This window comes from Chiloscyllium plagiosum, unplaced genomic scaffold (genome assembly GCF_037043375.1).
Source record: "Chiloscyllium plagiosum isolate Xiang-an unplaced genomic scaffold, Cpla_swu_hap1 HiC_scaffold_10, whole genome shotgun sequence".
In the NCBI taxonomy this organism is placed as follows: Eukaryota; Metazoa; Chordata; class Chondrichthyes; order Orectolobiformes; family Hemiscylliidae; genus Chiloscyllium; species Chiloscyllium plagiosum.
The window spans coordinates 55,370,220-55,388,832 of NW_028270148.1; positions in this window are offsets into that span (position 1 = coordinate 55,370,220).

Genomic DNA, 18,613 nt, shown 5'->3' on the forward strand with positions numbered 1-18,613 from the left:
GCCTATCACCCTCACCTTAACCTCCTTCCACCTATCGCATTCCCAACGCCCCACCCCCAAGTCCCTCCTCCCTACCTTTTATCTTAGCCTGCTTGGCACACCTTCCTCATTCCTGAAGAAGGGCTTATGCCCGAAACGTCGATTCTCCGGCTCCTTGGATGCTGCCTGACCTGCTGCACTTTTCCAGCAACACATTTTTCAGCAATGTCCTGGAAACCCAAGTTTGAATCCCACCACAGCAGATGGTCAAATTTCAATTCAATAAATACCTGGAAGACTCCGTTGATGGCCATGAATCCATTGTTATTTGGTTCACTAATGTCCATTAGGGAAAGAAATTGCTATCTTTATCTGGCCTGGCAGACATGTGACTCCAGACTCACAGCAAAGTAGTTGACAATTAACTGCCCTCTGGGCAATTAGGTAAAAATGTTGGCCGAGCTAATGATCTGGGGACCCAGGTTCGAATCCCTCCACTGCAGATGGTGGGATTTTTATTCAACAAAATCTGGAATTAAGAGTCTAACGATAATCATTGTCAATTGTTAGAAAAACCCATCTAGTTCATTAATGCCCTTTAGGGAGGGAAATGTGGTTGACTCTTAACTGACCTCTGGGCAATTAGGGATGGGTAATAAATGCTGGTCTAGCCAGTGATGCCCTCATCTTATGAATGAATAAAAACAGTCACATTGAATGTTTTCGGGAAACAGTATAATGTTCCCTCTAATTTTTCTATCATTTCTGTGTTATCCAAACTGAGTATTTTTTGAATTTTCAATTTCTGATTGATTCTTAAAACATTTTGAAATTTTTATTTTACCTCTCATGTCTTTCACCATTGTAAATATTCTTTGTTTGATTTCAGGATTTGTGATCCTCATGTAGGAAGTTGACAACTTTCTCATAGTTTACTAAATTTGTTCACATGTGGCACATTAGCTAATTAGACAAAGTAAGTATAAAACCATAGCAGGCGTATCTCTGTATCGCAATTGGTCAGCCCGTTCGGCTGTTAACTGGAAGGTTGGTAGTTCGAGACCACCCAGGGATGGAGTGTTTGTTGCTCTTGCTCCTACCGCTTTCAGTGGGGATCCCCAGTGGAGGGCTCTCTACGCGGGAGTCCTCCCCCTTTCTCTCGGGGATCTGGGGTGGAGGGTGCTGCACGCAGCAGTCCCCTGCAACCGCAGATTGCGGTGGTTCACGGACTCCCAGCCCAACTGCTTGTTCTGTGGCGCTGTGGAGTCCGTGGACCACGTATATATTGGGTGTGGGTGTTTGCACTCCCTTTTTGATTTCCTGAAAAACCTTCTCCTCTGTTTTTGGCTGCACTTCAGTCCCACGCTCCTGATCTTTGGGCACCCGGTACGGAGGAAGGAGGGCAGGTCTGAAGACCTCCTCGTGGGTCTGCTCCTGGGCCTGGCCAAACTGGCCATCAACAGGTCCAGGCAGCGGGCCGTGGAGGGGGTCGTTAGGGCCGACTGCCTGCCCCTCTTCCGCGGCTACGTTAGGGCCCGGGTGTCCTTGGAGAAGGAGCACGCGGTGTCAACCAACACCCTGGAGTTGTTCAGGGAGAGGTGGGTGCCGCAGGGAGTGGAGTGCATCATTTCTCCCTCCAAATCTATTTTGATTTAGTCCCTACCCTCCCCCTCACTGTTTTGATCACATAGTACTGCCCTCTGATGTGAAGGGCAGTGTTTGTCACTGGCCACCCCGGTGTTTTCCTATCTTCCTGGTGGTGGAATTTGAATAAAGATTCATGCACTTTGTGTCTTTCACTGTGTCTCACACCTGCACACACACACCATAGAAAAAAAAAACTAAATAAAACCATAGCAGTTGCTGATAATGCACTGATACCAGAGGACAACAGGTTGTTGGTGTGGAATGTGTCTGTCTCATTAAAGTTGTAAAGACAGGATCCTGTTCTCTACCTGAAGTGTTAAGGAAATCTTCTATGGTCCTTCTCCACCACTTCTCGTCCATCTTCCATCTGAAGAAGAAAGCTTCCTGGTGAGGACTTTCGTCTACTTGGCCCACCTGGTGAGGTCTGGTTTGCCCCTTGTTGATGTACAGTCTGTTCTGATATAATGTGATAGTTCCATTCTCATGCAAACTCATGTTATAAGAAAATTGTGCAATAGCCACTCCATTTAAACTGATGGGGCTGGAATTGCATCATAGCCAATATAGGTAAGGAAAGTTCGCATTCTCCAAATAACTGTCTAAACTCTTCAATCGTGTTAAAGCCAATTCACACTGACGAAACATGCATTATAGCAGAACCAACTGTCATATTTGTTGCGTTGGAGCTTAAACTGTGTTAATCACTTGCCAGAATTCTTTTAGTCAATGATCATGTGTCAACAACCCGTGAGATCAGATGACTATCATTCTTTCCCCCGCTCCATTTGAAAGTTAGTTTTAATTCCTTTGAAGAACAACAACGTCTATTTCCCATAATGCTGCATCCATAATAGGTTAGTGTGGCACCAATAAATCATTTGTTTATATTGGTAGAAGGTTAATTTTTATTGCAACACAGTTAAATGAGATTTCATGCTACACAGGGAATACTAAATATGGAATACTGAAATAACTCAATTTCAAACAGGACTCCAATTTCCAACAACTTCTGTTTTGAATAAGCTCCCTGTCATGGTATTATTTTAACATTTTATCATGGCACAAGCATTGAATTTGTTTCTCATGCTTTTGAGTATTTAATAAATAATACACATTGTTGAGTTTATTTTGATTTAGTAAGGTCTAGTGAAACTTGGTTACAATGGTTCCAGATATAAGGAACAGTACTAACACTAATGTCCAGCGACAAGTTTTTTTCTCATTTTCATTTTCTTCTTGAGTATTTTTCAAGATTTTTTTAACCAAACACATGCACTTTGATTAGTTTTCCTTGGAAATCTGACACAAAGGTCAGCATTCCTGTCCCTGCGCATATGTTTACACAGTTTCTTTACTGAATTTCAGGGGCCTTCTCACTTCATGCTCATTTATCAGATCAAAAGGACACAATCCTTTCCAGGATGGATGGCAAGTCTCATAAAATTTCACCACATTCTTTATGCAATCCTGGCCAACACAAATGTTTTCATATTTTAGCCTGCGTTATCCTAATATTGAAGTGACCTGCCAATGAAATTTTGTAAGCCACCATAAAATTTTATTATGATACTCAGATGGAATTACTACAGATAGACTGCTATCCATTCCTCATTGGTTTATGTTTGAGACATTCTCATTGTGCAACTGTGAGAACAACAGCTGAAGTTATTTTGTAGTTATCAGTTGTTTCTTTGAAGTTATTTGCAATATTAAGAAAATGGCTCTAGTTAAAGATTCTTCAGGTAATCACAGAGATAGATTTTAATGTAATTATAGATGCACATATATAACAAAATTATAATTTCTAATAAATAATTAGGAAATAAATTCAAACAGAGATAAAATTAGTCTTGGGAAACAGTTTCCTTATCTCTAAAAAGATTCCTGGCATGTCCTGTACAAAATTAATTGTTTGCAACTCATAAGCTAAAGAGTGCTAACAGTAGAAGTAGCTGTAAAACTTTGCATATAACTAACTTTATAATAGAAATTAATATTACAAATCTTCTAACAGTTAGTTAGAACTAACTCTTTTTTTATATGTATGATTGGGACATTAAGTGGGAAAATATGAGGGGTAATGGAATTGATAGAGATAGCATATGGAATATAATGAATAACAGAATTCAAGCAGTTTTTAGAGATAAGCAAGTCTGGAACATGTTCAAAACAGTATGGCCAGTAACTTTAGAAAACAAATTAATAGGATACATAAAAAGGTCCCAAGGCATGGAGATTGCAATGTCTGTTAAACTCCATGAGATTATGAGAACATGGGGCTGTCCATATGAATGCTCATCATTGATTAATGTTTCACAGGATTGGATGTATAGAATAAGGGAAAGACCATGTTGTATGTGATTATTGAAACACAAAATGAATAAAAATGTTGTATGTCACAGTGAAAACCAGAATGTGACATTGATCTCTCTTCTGATCTAAACCAAAGATTAAGAGAATGACTGGGTTCTCACATCGAGGCCAGATTCAGGGAAGTCTTTGGCCCTCTCCCTGCATTAAGATTTGTTGTTCTGGTGAGACAGACTTCAAATAAACTGTTCTGAGCAGTGTTCTCATGAATCAAATACTTAGGGCTTTTTATAGGGCTTTTAATTAAATAGAATGAAGGGGAGGGTTCCCTGGATTCTGGTAGAACCAAGTGCTTGACCAGCCATGGCCATTTCCCTGGACTGGAATCAGGAAATCCTCTTGATTGATTGTTGTGGCACTTTCATTGACAGTAGTCCTCCAAGGCTTCACTAAGGACTGTACTCCTTTGACTTTCAGCCATGTTGGTTTGGTTGAAGCACTTGCAGTGAGTTTGCTATGTAAACTATTGTGACATTGATGTAGCACACTGCTGTACAGCCAAGACTGCCACGTGCCTGAATCTTGCCTGCCTCCTGACTGTTTGTCACTGGTCGGGGGTTTTCACTCCTATGAGGTGTAATTTCTTTTTCTCTCTCTTGAGTGGCATATGCAAGTTTGAGAAAGTAATTAAAATATAGCATATTGACATTGAGAAAGTATTTTTGATTTCCCCTTATGGTTTAAATGGTGAGTTTTGAATCTTGCTAACAAGTGGTGAGGGCCTTATCCATGCATTTGCATTTCATTAGCTGCCCCATTTCTCTGCTTCCTATTCTCTTCTCCTTCCCTGAGGAATTAGATGGTGCCAATTCCCAACTTGAAATACACAGTGGTTATCTGGTAGTAGCAGTTTGCTACTTGTTTCTCTGGGCCTTCATGCAAATCCACATTCATTACAATGTCCCTTCATGCTCCATGGACACCATAACAAGTCAACATGAGCAAAACACCAGCCTCATCACATCATTTTTTCAGATTAACTCACACACCACTTCAGCAATTCAAGACCTTGCTTTGGAGTTTTGGGCCACTTCCAATCTGCACAATTCTGCCAGGTAACTTAATGTTTACACAGACATGCATTCCATGTATCAACACGGGATAAGTATTATGGCTCTTAGACTAATTTCTCAGCACTCACTTACTTTGCACCGATTTGGATGCCTCCAGTGTCTATGGATGCATGGGTTTATTTAGCACCAAGGGAAAGGCAGGCAACTCATCTTAGTTTAGTGCAGTGGACAGCAAAGAGGGTAGTGTGGCTGTACAGCAGTGTGCTACATCAATGTCACATCTACATAGTAGTTTACATAGCAAACTCACTGCACGTGCTTCAACCAAACCAACATGGCTGAAAATCAAAGGAGTACAGCCCTTAGTGATGTCTTGGAGGACTACTGTCAATGAAGGTGCCACAACAATCAATCAAGAGGTTTTTCTGATTCCACTCCAGGGAAGTGGCCATGGTTGGTCAAGCACTTGGTCCTACCAGAATCCAGGGAACCCTCCCCCTCATTCTATTTCATTAAAAGCCCTATGTATTTGATTCATGAGAACCCTGCTCCCAGAACAGTTCATTTGAAGTCTGTCTCACCAGAACAACACATCTTTTATTCCAGTTTATATTTACATCACAAATATAGTTATAAAATAGATATGTTTGTATAAGTGAAAGAAACTTTACAATAATATGTGACATCTATGTACCCTCAGTTAGTATTTTTCTTTGTTTTCCACCAACTACATGTAAGTGCATTCCTGACTTCTGTAGCTGGCATGGAGGAAGCATGCACTTCAGTTGGCCCCTGAGGCCTGGATGACTTAGCTGCTCATTCTTGGGAAAGCTTTGGCCTAGATGGGTCAGGCCTACTGAGAGCATCCTCCCAGGATGCAAGTTCGGGTTCCTCAGTTTGAACTTCTGCAGGCCTTGTCATGACTAACAGTGGGGAGTTGATGGTCCTGACATTTCAGCAATGCCCTGAAGGGAAGATTCTGGGGGGCATGTGAGTGTGGTTCCTCTGCCATCTATAAGACTGCTGGCATCACTCCTGTCTCCCTGAGGTGATGTGGCACCTGGAGTGAGGTCAAGATTCTGTTGCCCCTCTTACTTTGCCATTGATGCTGACCATTTACAGAGATACAGTACAGATCCATACGTATATACTAAAGAAAGTGAGTGTGCTGGACCCTGAATCTCCATGGTGATGGACAGCATGTGTATAAAGGTAATCAGATCCATGCATACTGGAGCCAGTACAGTACTGGTAACATTGGTGGAATCCTGAATCCTTTGATCAGTTTACTGACCTCCTCTAATAAACCAGATTGATTTTCCTGTATGTACAGTTTTAAAAGTTATTAGTTGGCAAAATCACAGTCATCTTTTGCCTGGGGCTGAGCAGTTCCGTGAGTGCCAGAGTTGGCATTTCTTCCTGAAGGAGTTGCAGATACCTGTCAGGGATGTGCTCACTTGTTTGTAGTTCTAGAAAGAGATAAATGTCTCTGAGCTGGTGGAAGGCTTGGGTAAATGCCTTGCCCCTCAGAGGATTCAATAGCTTCTTTGCCAGAAATGGAGGTGGAACTGAAGGTCTCTGGTGCTGTTCTCTTCTTAGCAGAGATTCACTGGGTTGCTGCTAGTGCTTGCACTGGAGAAAAGAATGAGTCACTTGCATAAAGGGATAAAATCTTGTACTGATTATATCTGACTTGGGTATGGAAGAACAATGCAGATAAGTGACAATGAAGCTTACTGAGTTAATCGCACTGTTCTCCAGACAAATTGAGCATTTTTTTCCTCACATAGTGCAAGCAACATTAAGTCCAACATCTCCCCACTGCTCTTTGACTCTCTGTCTCATTGTGAGCCATTTTATTCTTACAATGGAATAAAAGGAGGGTTTGGTGTGATGTAAGTGGACTAAAGAGCATTTACTGATGATACTGGAGTAGGAGAGATGGTGAGGTGTCCCCATTGAGTGAGCATGAAGCTCAGAGGGGAGGAAGAGTTTGTCATTTAGCAGGATGAGGTGGGTGAGAGCTGTTAATTGGACGTGCTGCATGCTGTTGTGAGAGTTGCCATCAACGGATCTTTGGTGAAAAGTGTGTGCAGTGGCAGATTTCAGTTGAATGATGGTACTTTAAGAGATGCCTCTTAAATGTCACCATTGTGCCTGCTTCCACCTCCTCCTCTGGCAATGCGTTCCAGGCTCCTAACACTTTTTGTATGAAAAACGTCCCTCACACATCTCTCTTAAATTTGCCCCCTCTCACTTTGAACCTATGGCCTCTTGTAATTGGAAAAAAACATGGGAAAAAAAACCCTCTGACCATCCACCCTATTTATGCCTCTCATAATTTTGTAGACTTCTATCAGGTCTCCTCTCAGCCATCAGCTTTCCAGTGAAAACAATCCCAGTCTTTTTAACCTTACCTCGGAGCTAATGCCCTTGAGACCAGGCAACATCCTGGTGAACCTTCTCTGCACTCTCTCTAAAGCTTCCACATCCTTCTGCTCATGTGGTGACCCAAACTGTACAGAATACTCCAAATGCATCCTAACAAGGGTTTTATATAGCTGCAACATGGTTTTCCAACTCTTTACTCCATGTCATATGCCTTCGTAATCACCTTGGCCACCTATGATGCTACTTTTAGGGATCTGTGGACTTGCACATCCAAATCCATCTGTCTGTTAATGTTCCTAAGGGTTCTGCCCTTTACAGTATAAATCCCACCTAGGTTTGATCCTCCAAAATACATCACCTCACATTTGTCTGGATTAAACTCCATTTGCCATTTCTGTGCCTAAGTCGCCAATCTATCGATATTCTGTTGTATTCTTTCACAATCGTCACAGAGCAAAGACAATCTTTGACTCTCCTCCTTCAGTGCTGGGCATTTCCTTTAACCTGGGAAACTACACTGATGCAGGTCACTACCTTAATCCAGATTGGCTGATTCTGGCAGAATGGCCTCCTTTGCTGGTTAGCAGGTAAAACAAATGGCTATCCTCGCCACCACCCAGTCAACCAAGACTTCCAGATTCCTGTCAGCAAAGTGAGCTTTTATTCCTGACCATGTCCTTGCTAATAACCAGCTCCTGGCTTGTAGCATCTGAAGTGAGCCCTGTGAGTAGTGAACATCTCCCTCTGTCCTGGTTAATGATGCCACAAGGCAGGCGCTGAAGAGCCAAGATGTCTACTAAATGAGGTGAAAAATGGATGTTTGTATGTGAAAAATCAACATGGGCCATGGCATCTCACTCAATAAAGCAAATTGGGCCCTTTATTTATTTTACTTATGAATTTTAACTTCTATCAGTTTATCCTCCATCACCCTGTCACTTTAATTTTACCTGCAAATGTGTATGCGAGTGCATGTATGTATGTGTGAGGTAGTGATTCAAAATGTCTGTGTGCATGTTTGAGAGTGTTTGTGTGTTTGCATGTGTGACTCTGTGAGTGTCTGGATGAGTGTGTCTGTGTCTCTGTATATGTTTTTCTACATGTGAGTGAGTGTATCTGAATGTTTGTGTTTCTGTGTACGTGTGCATTAATGTGTGCGTGTGAGACTTTACCTGAATTAGTTTTAGCAATTAAGTTCCTTAATCACTAAACTCAATTAATCTAGTGGTTTATTTCTCAACACCAAGCTACACATAGCTAAGTTATAATAGGTGCTTGTTGTTTTCCAAAGAGAATGAAGTATTTTTACAACTTTAACCATATATCTACCCATTTCTGTCAGGCAGGTAGGACTGTGCTCTAGTTAGTGTCAAGTGTTTATTGGAACAGGTATAAATGTTTTACTGATTCATCTGTCAATATATATGATCCTGTTTTTGAGAACACCCTCATCTGAATAAATTTTAAAGTTGCAGCGTTTACAAATGCAGTAGTTATTACCATTTTAAACATGAAACAAACAAATTTAGGGCTTATATAATTATGATAAGGCCTTGGGTAGTGTTGTAGAACAGAGAGATCTGGGGTGTAGATATATAATTCTTTGAAATTTGTATCACACAAAGCCAGGGTGGTTAAAAAGGCATTTGGCACGCTTGCCTTCATTCCTCAGTCCTTTGAGTAGAGGAGTTGGGAAGTCATATTGAGGTTGTACAGGACGTTGGTGAAGCCTCTTCTGGAATACTGTGTCCAATTCTGGTTGCCCCGTTATAGGGAGGATATTATTAACCGGAGGGGGTTCAGAAGAGATTTACCAGGATGTTGCTGGATATGGAAGATTTTAAGTTATAAACAAAGGTTGCATATGCTGGGACTTTTCCCATTGGAGTGTCGGAGGTTGAGAAGTGATCTACTACAAGTTACAAAATAATGAGAGGTATAGATAGGGTTAACTGTAATGGTTTTTTTTCCCTAGGAAGGAGGATTTCAAGAGTGGGGGCATATTTTAAGGTGAGAGGAGAGAGATTTTAAAAAGACATGAGAGGTTTTTTTACGTAATGGGTAGATCACAGGTGGGATGAACTTCCTGACCAATTGGTGGATGTGGGTACAATGACAACATTTGGATGGCTACATGAATAGGAAAGGTTTGGAGGGATGTGGGCCATGAGCAGGCAGGTGGAACTAGCTTAGTTTTGGTTTATGATTGGCATAGACTGTTTGGACCAAAGGGTCTGTTTTCATGCTGTATGACTCCATGATTCTATGACTATCACTGCTTGTTTCTTAATAGATCTCTTCTTCATACTACGATGATTGGCTTAGTGAAGTGCTTGTCATTAGTAACTGAAAATTGTGAGGGCCCTTTTGTGGCACAGGGGTAGTGCCCATACCTCTGGATAAGGAGGCATGAGTTCAAGTCCAGCCTGCTCCAGAGGTGTGTATTAACATCTCCTAACATGTTGAATAGAAAAATAGATAAACTTAAAAAATAATTAACTGAAAGTTGTAAGCCCCATCAACAAAGCTATTGCCTATGAAGTATTTAAGAAGTAAATGGAACAACATCTGGCAACTGATGCAGTTCAGTAAGAGGGGCAGTGAAAGAGGATCCCTCTGCAAGATGTTGGATTGGAGCAGGAAATCCCTATGTCGATTGAACTCAAGAGCCATGACTTTTGTTCCTGGTAGGGTGCACAGAACAGAAAATGTCCAGCTCCATGAATCCACTTTAAATAAGATTTCTCACACTTCCTTTCTTTGATGTGGGGTGGAGGAGCGGGATTGGGTGACCTAGGAAGAGACTAAGATGTTGCCAGTTCCCATGCTGAGCAGAAATCACTGTGGTCAAACTTTAAAAATAATAATTAGAACCTAAAACATTGCTTCTGCTCTCACTTGACACTGTCCATGTCCCAGCTCTCCAGCCCTCTTATGCTCACCTACCTACACCCATGATCACTGGTACCTGTTCTGATCTCCATATCTTGACTTCCAGTCACCGCAGACTCCAAAATCCCATTTCTGCCAAGGCAGCTGATTTTTTTTTAAATTGCCAGCTACGTCTGGAAGCCATGCTTGTATTAATAGTCAATGCCCATCCCGTCTCCAAGAAAATGAGAAATGCTGGGTTTGAGACTGGGGCTTGGGATTCCTGATGTCTTCTGGCATTATCATCACAACTAAGACTCTCTCTAATTTAGTGAGGGATAACTATCAACATGTCTGTACTTCACAGCCAATGAGTAAAAAGCTAACATTTATTTTAGAATTGTGCATCGACCTAAACAGGCAGCATTGGATTGAATTTACAGGTGGTGATTTTACCTTTCAGGGTCTATGTTTTAGGGTGAGAATTAGTTAAATCTTTGCTGTTTTCTATATTAAGGAGTACCAGGAAATGTGTACCTTATAATGACTCGACTACACTGTTTGATCGTGTTGTCCAGGAAGAACTTATACATTAATATATGACATTTACCACTAGGTGGAGTACAGAGCAAGCATTCATCCAGACAAACCAGAATATATCCCTAAATGAGAGATGCTAAGAATTGTTGAGACACAATTGATACTGATAACTAGGTGCACAGATCACTAAATGCTGTCACTACTCCCTCACTCACCATCCTCTCTTCTCTTTCCTCATTTCTCTCTCCTTTTTTCCCAGTTCTTTCTCTGATTTTACCACCTTTCCCTTTTTAGAATTGCATCCTTTCTTCCGATTGTTTCTATCTTACTCCCCTGTTTCCTCCTCCGTGTATCCCTTTGTTCTCCAGTCACTTCTCCACTCCTGTCTTCCCTGGCATTCTTTCGTATGAAATAAAAACCGAAAGAACTGCGGATGCTGTAAATCAGAAACAAAAACAGAAGTTGCTGGAAAAGCACAGCAGGTCAAGCAGCTTCTGTGAAGAGGAATCAAAGTTATGCAATGACATGTGCTTTGCAGACCTATGTAAAATGGCTAAAGAATGTTACCCAAGAATGAAGCTCTTGAAGGAAAGGTTGAGATTTTATGATGGAATGTTGCTCACCCAAAGAGGATTTATGAAGTTGAGAACCCAAATGCAATCAGAAAGACAAAGATACCCACTTCCAGAAGGTAGACACTACGTAAAACCTACTCACCTCAGCTGAAGCAAGTCAGGTTTGGAATGATAATCCTATAAAGCCTGTAAAAGATTTCCAATATATTTTAAGTTACTAAGAAATTAATTACTGAAAAAAAAACCCATGGAGGATTCCAAAAGTAATGCAAGTTTATGGACTGCCTGAAGATCATGAAGCAGGAATCCTTTACTCTACTGGCATCAGGTATTTATAAATATGAAGGTTAAACTGGTTGGAGGAAAATATAGAGGTGGGTTCTTTACACAGAGAGTTGTGAGAGCATGGAATGCATTGCCAACAGCAGTTGTGGAAGCAAAGTCATTTGGGGACATTTAAGAGACTCCTGGGCATGCATATGGCCACAGAAATTTGAGGGTGCATACATGAGGATCAATGGTCGGCACAACATCGTGGGCTGAAGGGCCTGTTCTGTGCTGTACTGTTCTATGTTCTATGTTCTAAACTAGGAAAACAAAGTATTTACACAGAATTAGGAGGGTAGTTCACAACTACTTCAGGAAGTTCTTTGCCAGGCTCTTCCTTTCTCTGTAAGGCTTCCCTCTGCTAATGACACTGTTTCCTTCAGAGGCGATCTGCTTGACTGCTTAAGCTGCCCTGATTGGTGCCCTCCCTCACTGTTGCTGCCTACTGTTGAAGGCCCAGTTAGACAAAGTGTATTTTCATTGGACTTAGCTGTGTTCCTGATGACTATCATCTCAAAGTAGATGACAGCATGAGACACATTCAGCATCTGGCGAGAAGAATTCCAATAATAAGATGAAGAAGATAAAGAATGCATTTGACAGATGTCTGTGTTTTATTTTCATTTATTCCTGTGGAGTAAGTTCAGTATTTGTTGCTCATTTTTAATTGCCCTTTGTAGTTAATACAGGTAAGAACCAGGCTAAAAATAGAAAGTTCAGAGGGGAAATGAGAAAAAGAAATAACAAAAGCCGTGAGAGAGTATGAGAAAAAGCTTCTTGCTAACCCAGAAAGGAATCCAAAAGGCTTCTATTGACATACAAAGAATAAAAGAATGGTTAAAGAAAACAGTTGTTTTGAGACAGGAACTTATACTTGGAGGCAATGAGCATGTGCAAGGCATTACAGGAACACTTTGTAGCTGTTTTTACGAAGGGAAAAGATGTTTCCCAAGTCACAGTGAAAATTCACATGTTCAAGATAATGGACAGGCTAAAAATTGGTGAAGAGGAGGCATTAAAAAGACTAGTTATGTTTGAAGCTAATAAGTCACCTGGATTGATTCACATGCATCTGAGGATAGTGAGAGAAGTAGGAGTAGAAGTTAAAATGGCACTGGCTGCAATCTTCCAATCCTTGTTTTGGGAGTGGGAGCAGCACCAAGAGAATTGCAAATGTTGCAGCCTTGTTTAAAATATGTGTAGTGGTAAACACAATATCCACAGCCAGTCAGTTTAACTTTTTTAGTGGGAAATCATTTAGAAAGGATAATTCAAGGCAAAATAAATTGTTGAATGTTGGAGTTTGAAGACGACAATGCAGTTGATGGGATGTACATGGAATTCAAGAAGCTTTTCAATAAAGTACCACATCACCAGCTTGTAAGGTGATCAACCAACTACACAGTGAGAAATGTTTTACTGGGCTCCGAGGTGTATTTAGATGATATGGCAATGTTTTTCTCTAAAGGGTTACTAATATTTGTAACAAAAACAGGATATTTCTGAAACATATAACCTTTCTAAATTGGAAACGGTGATTGTGTTCCTAAGTTTTGGATGTAGGTTTGCTCGCTGAACCTGAAGGTTCATTTCCAGATGTTTCATCACCTACTAGGTAACATCTTCAACTAGCAAAACTAATGTCATTTACAAAATACCACATAGGGACTGTAACAAACTCTACATTGGACAAACAGGCAGAAAACTAGCCATCAGGATACATGAACACCAACTAGCCACAAAAAGACATGACCCTCTCTCACTAGTGTCCTTACATACGGATGAGGAAGGACACCACTTCGTCTGGGACAACACGTCCATTCTAGGACAAGCCAAACAAAGACATGCACAAGAATTCATAGAAGCACGGCATTCCAACCAGAACTCTATCAACAAACACATCAAGTTAGACCCTATCTAATTCCCCCTGAGGAAAGGAACAGGAAGTGACCTCACCACAGGAAATAACATCACCAACCCAAAGAAACCCAAACATATAGATAGAAAGCCGGAATTTTTAGCAGTGCTTTGCCTGAGGCCCACTGAAGATTTTACCTAGTAGGGTGACAAAACATCCGGAAATGAACCTTCAACCTCAGCGAGCAAACCTACATCTAAAACCTCAACCTGAGCTACAAATCTTCTCAAAACTCGCTGTGCTCCTAAGTTACAAAAACACAATCCTATCACTCAGAATTTTCAGGAGTGAATGATGCATTTGTTAGTTCATAGGAGCTCATGGTACTTTATTTCCATGTCAATGTTAATCTTAGTAACTGTAGGAGCAACCTACTTAACAAACCTCAGAAGTCAGTGTTAAAAGCTCTGGCTGAAACATAGCTCATTCAGATCCCACTCTGGACATTATGATGAATTAAAATGTTTAGACAGCTTCTCTGCTGTTGTGATTTCTCCTATAAATCTGAAATCTGTTTATATGCACATAGTTGTACACAGAAACATTGTGTAAACACACTTGTTGGAAAAGTACAGAATGCTTTTTAAAGCCTTATATATCTTGCTTATAACACATTTCTTGTACCTGAGGTATCATTGTTCAAACATATTTATAACGCCACTATTCACCAGAAAATATTACATTGTAAAATATATTATAAAAATGCACAGGGGAATAAAAGAGATATTAGCAATCACCAAACTCACAACTAGAATCAATGATATTCCCTTAATTGTGACATGGTTTTGTAAGTTAAGCTGAGGGGGAGTTCTCAGCATTATAACCACAGAGATGCACAAACGTCAAAAAAATGAAGAAGAGAATCAAATATTCATTATGAGTAACTGATAAAGTTTTTGGCTAAGTTGAACTAATAGCTACTTAGTTTGAACACCTTCATAGAGACAAGGTTGCAGAGGTTGAAAGAGATTGTGAATTTCTCCGTTTGTGGCCCAAGATAACATCGTAGACTCAATAAACTGATTTCCTCTCTTCTTATTAATACAATCATAGAATCATACAGTAGAGAAGAGACTCATTATATCTGCAGAAATGAAAAACCATTCTAAATCTACACATGACCTATTTTCCAGCACTTTTCCGATATAATTGAATATTGAATGCTCATTGGTCATATAGGCTGACTTTGTAGGAGTTTATGTTCTCTGGAATTAGGCTCACTGTCTCCGGAAACAGTTCCAAGGTGACCACAAGGCTGTGCAATGATGTGATTGGTTCCCCTCACACATACTCACCTCCTGACAGGAAGGCAGGCCACACCTGTAGCTCTGAGACCGGTCTACCATTTCTTAGAGGTCCTTGTAGGCTTCATGAATCTGCAAACATCCAGCCAGTAACTCTGAGATGTCATTTAAATATCACCAGCTGGTTTCCTGTCCAAAAGTGACATAAAATCTCAACGCTTAAATTCCACTCAATAAGTTGGTTGGCGAGATTGACTTTTGACCACATCCCTGAAGTGTCAGATTCTGGGGAAATGGCAGGAAGTTGGGATCTTGTGTAGTTTAGGTTTTCCTTGATGTGTTTGGGGCAACAGTCTCACTTCTTTCCTCACAAACAAAACCTTTTTACACTCTCTTCTTCAGGACAAGACTGACTTTCGCCGTGATGGCATCGATGCTTATGATTAAGATTTGGTATGCACATGTAAATTATGACTTGATCCTTGAGGCCAGCTTAGCAAAGCTGATGAAAATCTGCAATGTTGAAGTCTCAGTAGCTTTCCTGAGTGTAATCAATCTAGACAATCGTCCGGTTCTGCGTATTTAATTTAATCCTTTCTCAAAAGATCAGGATTGAAATACTAAATGAGGAAATGCCTGCAGAACAAAGACTTATCAACAGTATTGACAATGAGGTAAGATTTGACAAATCAAACAAAGAAACAGGAAATGAATTTGTGTACTGGGTTTTACCTGACCCCCAGTCAGCAGGCCTCAGAATAAATGTTCTCTTTGGTGTTCTTATTCCAATTCACCCTCATTGTCATCCATCCCTAAACATTTTGGAGTCAGTCACACTATGATGAGGATCTGCAAGCCCAGCATGGAGGACAGATCAATTTTTGATGACAGGTCTCCTTTGTTAAAGGCCTTTTATGATAAACAGGAAAACTGCAATTTTTTTTAGCAGCAAACAATATTGAGACTAGGTTAGCAGCTAAGATTCTATGAATTAAGTTTTTAAATGTCACCGTGGGATTTGAACCCTCAATCCCAGGGTAGCCATTAGCTTTCCTGTGATAGCATCCATATGCTATCATCTCAGCCCATCAGGGCACCTTGAGGAAGAAGATTAGAATCTACAAGACATACATGGTGCTATCTACGGGGCTGTAGGTGATAGGAGATTGCAACAATATTTTCTCACAAAAAGGACTATTGGTCAACTATATGACCCACTTTAAAACCGATTATTACAAATTCCAGAATATTCAATATAAAAATTGAGAGGGTGGCTAAATCTCTTGGCCATCCAAATTATAATGGAATCACAGAAACAATAAGGAAGTAAATGTCACAATGACACAAGGCATTTCCTTGTTGGGTGATTCTTTAGTGTTGCTGTAATATCACAGGGAATGTTGAGTTCAATAACTTTATTGCATGAACACTACCCTCCATTTGAACTACAACTCCTCCTCCCCTCACTCCCACCATCTTGTCTGCATATGTGTGCTCTCTGCAGAGCTGACCTATTTTCTGCTAATAACATAAAACATTAACATCTATTCTTCATCTATATCAGTCCTGTACTTTGAATTTTGTTCTGGGCACCCTCATCATCTGTTCTGGTTGCGCCTCAGTTCTCCCTTTGTTAACCATGATAAAAAATATTATTTTCCAGCTGTCTTCGGTTCCAAAGCAGAGTCCTATTGCATTCAAAGAGTGAATTCTATTTCTTTCCCTGCAGATGTTGATAGACCTGCTCAGTTTCTCAGCATTTCCAGCTTTTATTTTAGCTGGAAGCATCTACAGCATTTTGCTTTTATTTGACCATTTGCATTAAACATTTCCAGCAATTTGATGTTGGCACAGCAGAAGCAGTTCTCAGGAATTTATTGGCCTTAGCAGTGCAACTGTGACATTGCCTCATTGTTGGTATAAAGCACTTTGATGTGTCCCAAAGCTGTAAAAGACATTATGGAAATGTAAGCTTAACATCACATGCTTACTACATTAGCAATGTTGAATAAACAGCAAGGAGCAGATTGTATATCTTTCTGTCCCCACTGATTATTTACACTTATTGCAGTGTGAAACTGGTGACACTAGCATAAAGCACAGCTGAAGAATGTGTAAATTATAATTTGCGAGTTCACATGGTAGTTAGCTGTAGCGAGATGCTTCTTGCACCTTGGCGTATGAGATCATTTGTTGTATTATTACAAATGCACACATTAATCAGAGACATAGAATGACTCCCGTATTATGAAATATAGCCTCTCAAGAGATTGTGGTTTTAAGTCAGAGTTGATACAGACCAGATCAAACCCCCTCAAACTATTCAGAAGATAGTTGAACCTTTTCTTAGTTCAAAGCTAAATGTAAGATGTAATTCTATTGCTTCAAACGATCCAGGTTAAAGCAACACATACTTTATTTATCCACTATGGTTAGATATAACAAAAGAAAGAAGCATTTGGAATAATGTACCTCTATTGGAAAATTTAACAGAATAATAGGCACAGTAACTATTATTAATTACATCTCATAAAACACATCCTTGGCAAACGGTAAATTCAGAAAACATTATCTCACATGAAATTCCAATAGCACAGGAGGCCAAACAAAAATCAAGAGAAAATTCTAAGAGAGAGTGTAGTAGCCAGGAGAGATTTACTGCAGCTTCCAACCCTGCTGAGACCCCAGCAACAAATTCTGGAAGCTAAAAACTAAAAATGTTGGTTCTGTGGGAGTTTGGCCCCCCACTTATTCAGGCTGTTTCTATTGTTCCAACTCTAACAGAGAGACCCCAAAGCCTCACAAGCTGTTTACTCTAGTGGGTCTGGTAGACTGCTCATCACATTTGCCTTAACATCTTTCTCTAAACTAAAAGGACAAAAATGTACCTCTTAAAGCTACAGTCTTGTCACAGAGTAATGACCAAAAATTGAATAAAGACAGAAAAAATGGAGATTGAGAGAAAGATAGCTAGATTTTTTTTAAGAAAAGTAACATGGTTAGAGTTTCTATAAACATTTAAAGAAGAAAAGAGTTAACCAAGTGGGTGTTGGTTTCTATTGAAAATCAGGCTGAAGAATTAGCAATGGAAAATAAGAAAATAGCAGGTGAATTGAACAGATATTTTGCATCAGCTTATACTATAGAGGATAAAAGTAACATCCTGAAACATCTATAAGAATCAGCAGAGAGCAAGGTATTCAGGAAAATAATAATCACCAGAGCGGTGTTACTATGGAGGGCTAACATATTGAATCCTGATGGATCTCATCCTCAGCTCTTAAAAGAAGTAGCTAGTGAGATAGTTCATGCCTTGGTTTCAATTTTCCAAAACTCTCTTATTTGCAGATGGTCCCATTAGATTGGAAGATAGTGAATGTAATGTTTTTATTCAGAAAGAGGTTCTGTAGGCCATTTAGCTTAACAGCTGTTGTTGGGAAAATGTTAGAAACCATTATTAAGTAAGTTATAATATGACACCTGGTTAATTTCAAGATAATTAGGAGAAGTCAAAATGCTTTTATGAAAGGGAAGTTATGTTTAACCAACCTATTGTACTTTTTTGATGAGGTAACATGCTGTGGATACAGAAGAACTGGTGGATGTGCTGTATTTAGATTTCCAGCAAGAATTTGATAAGATTATTACAAAAATGAAAAGCTCTTGGTGTGTAGTGGTAGCATGGATCGAAGATTGATTGCCTAACAGGAAGCAATAAGCAGGCGTGCCTTACGTGGG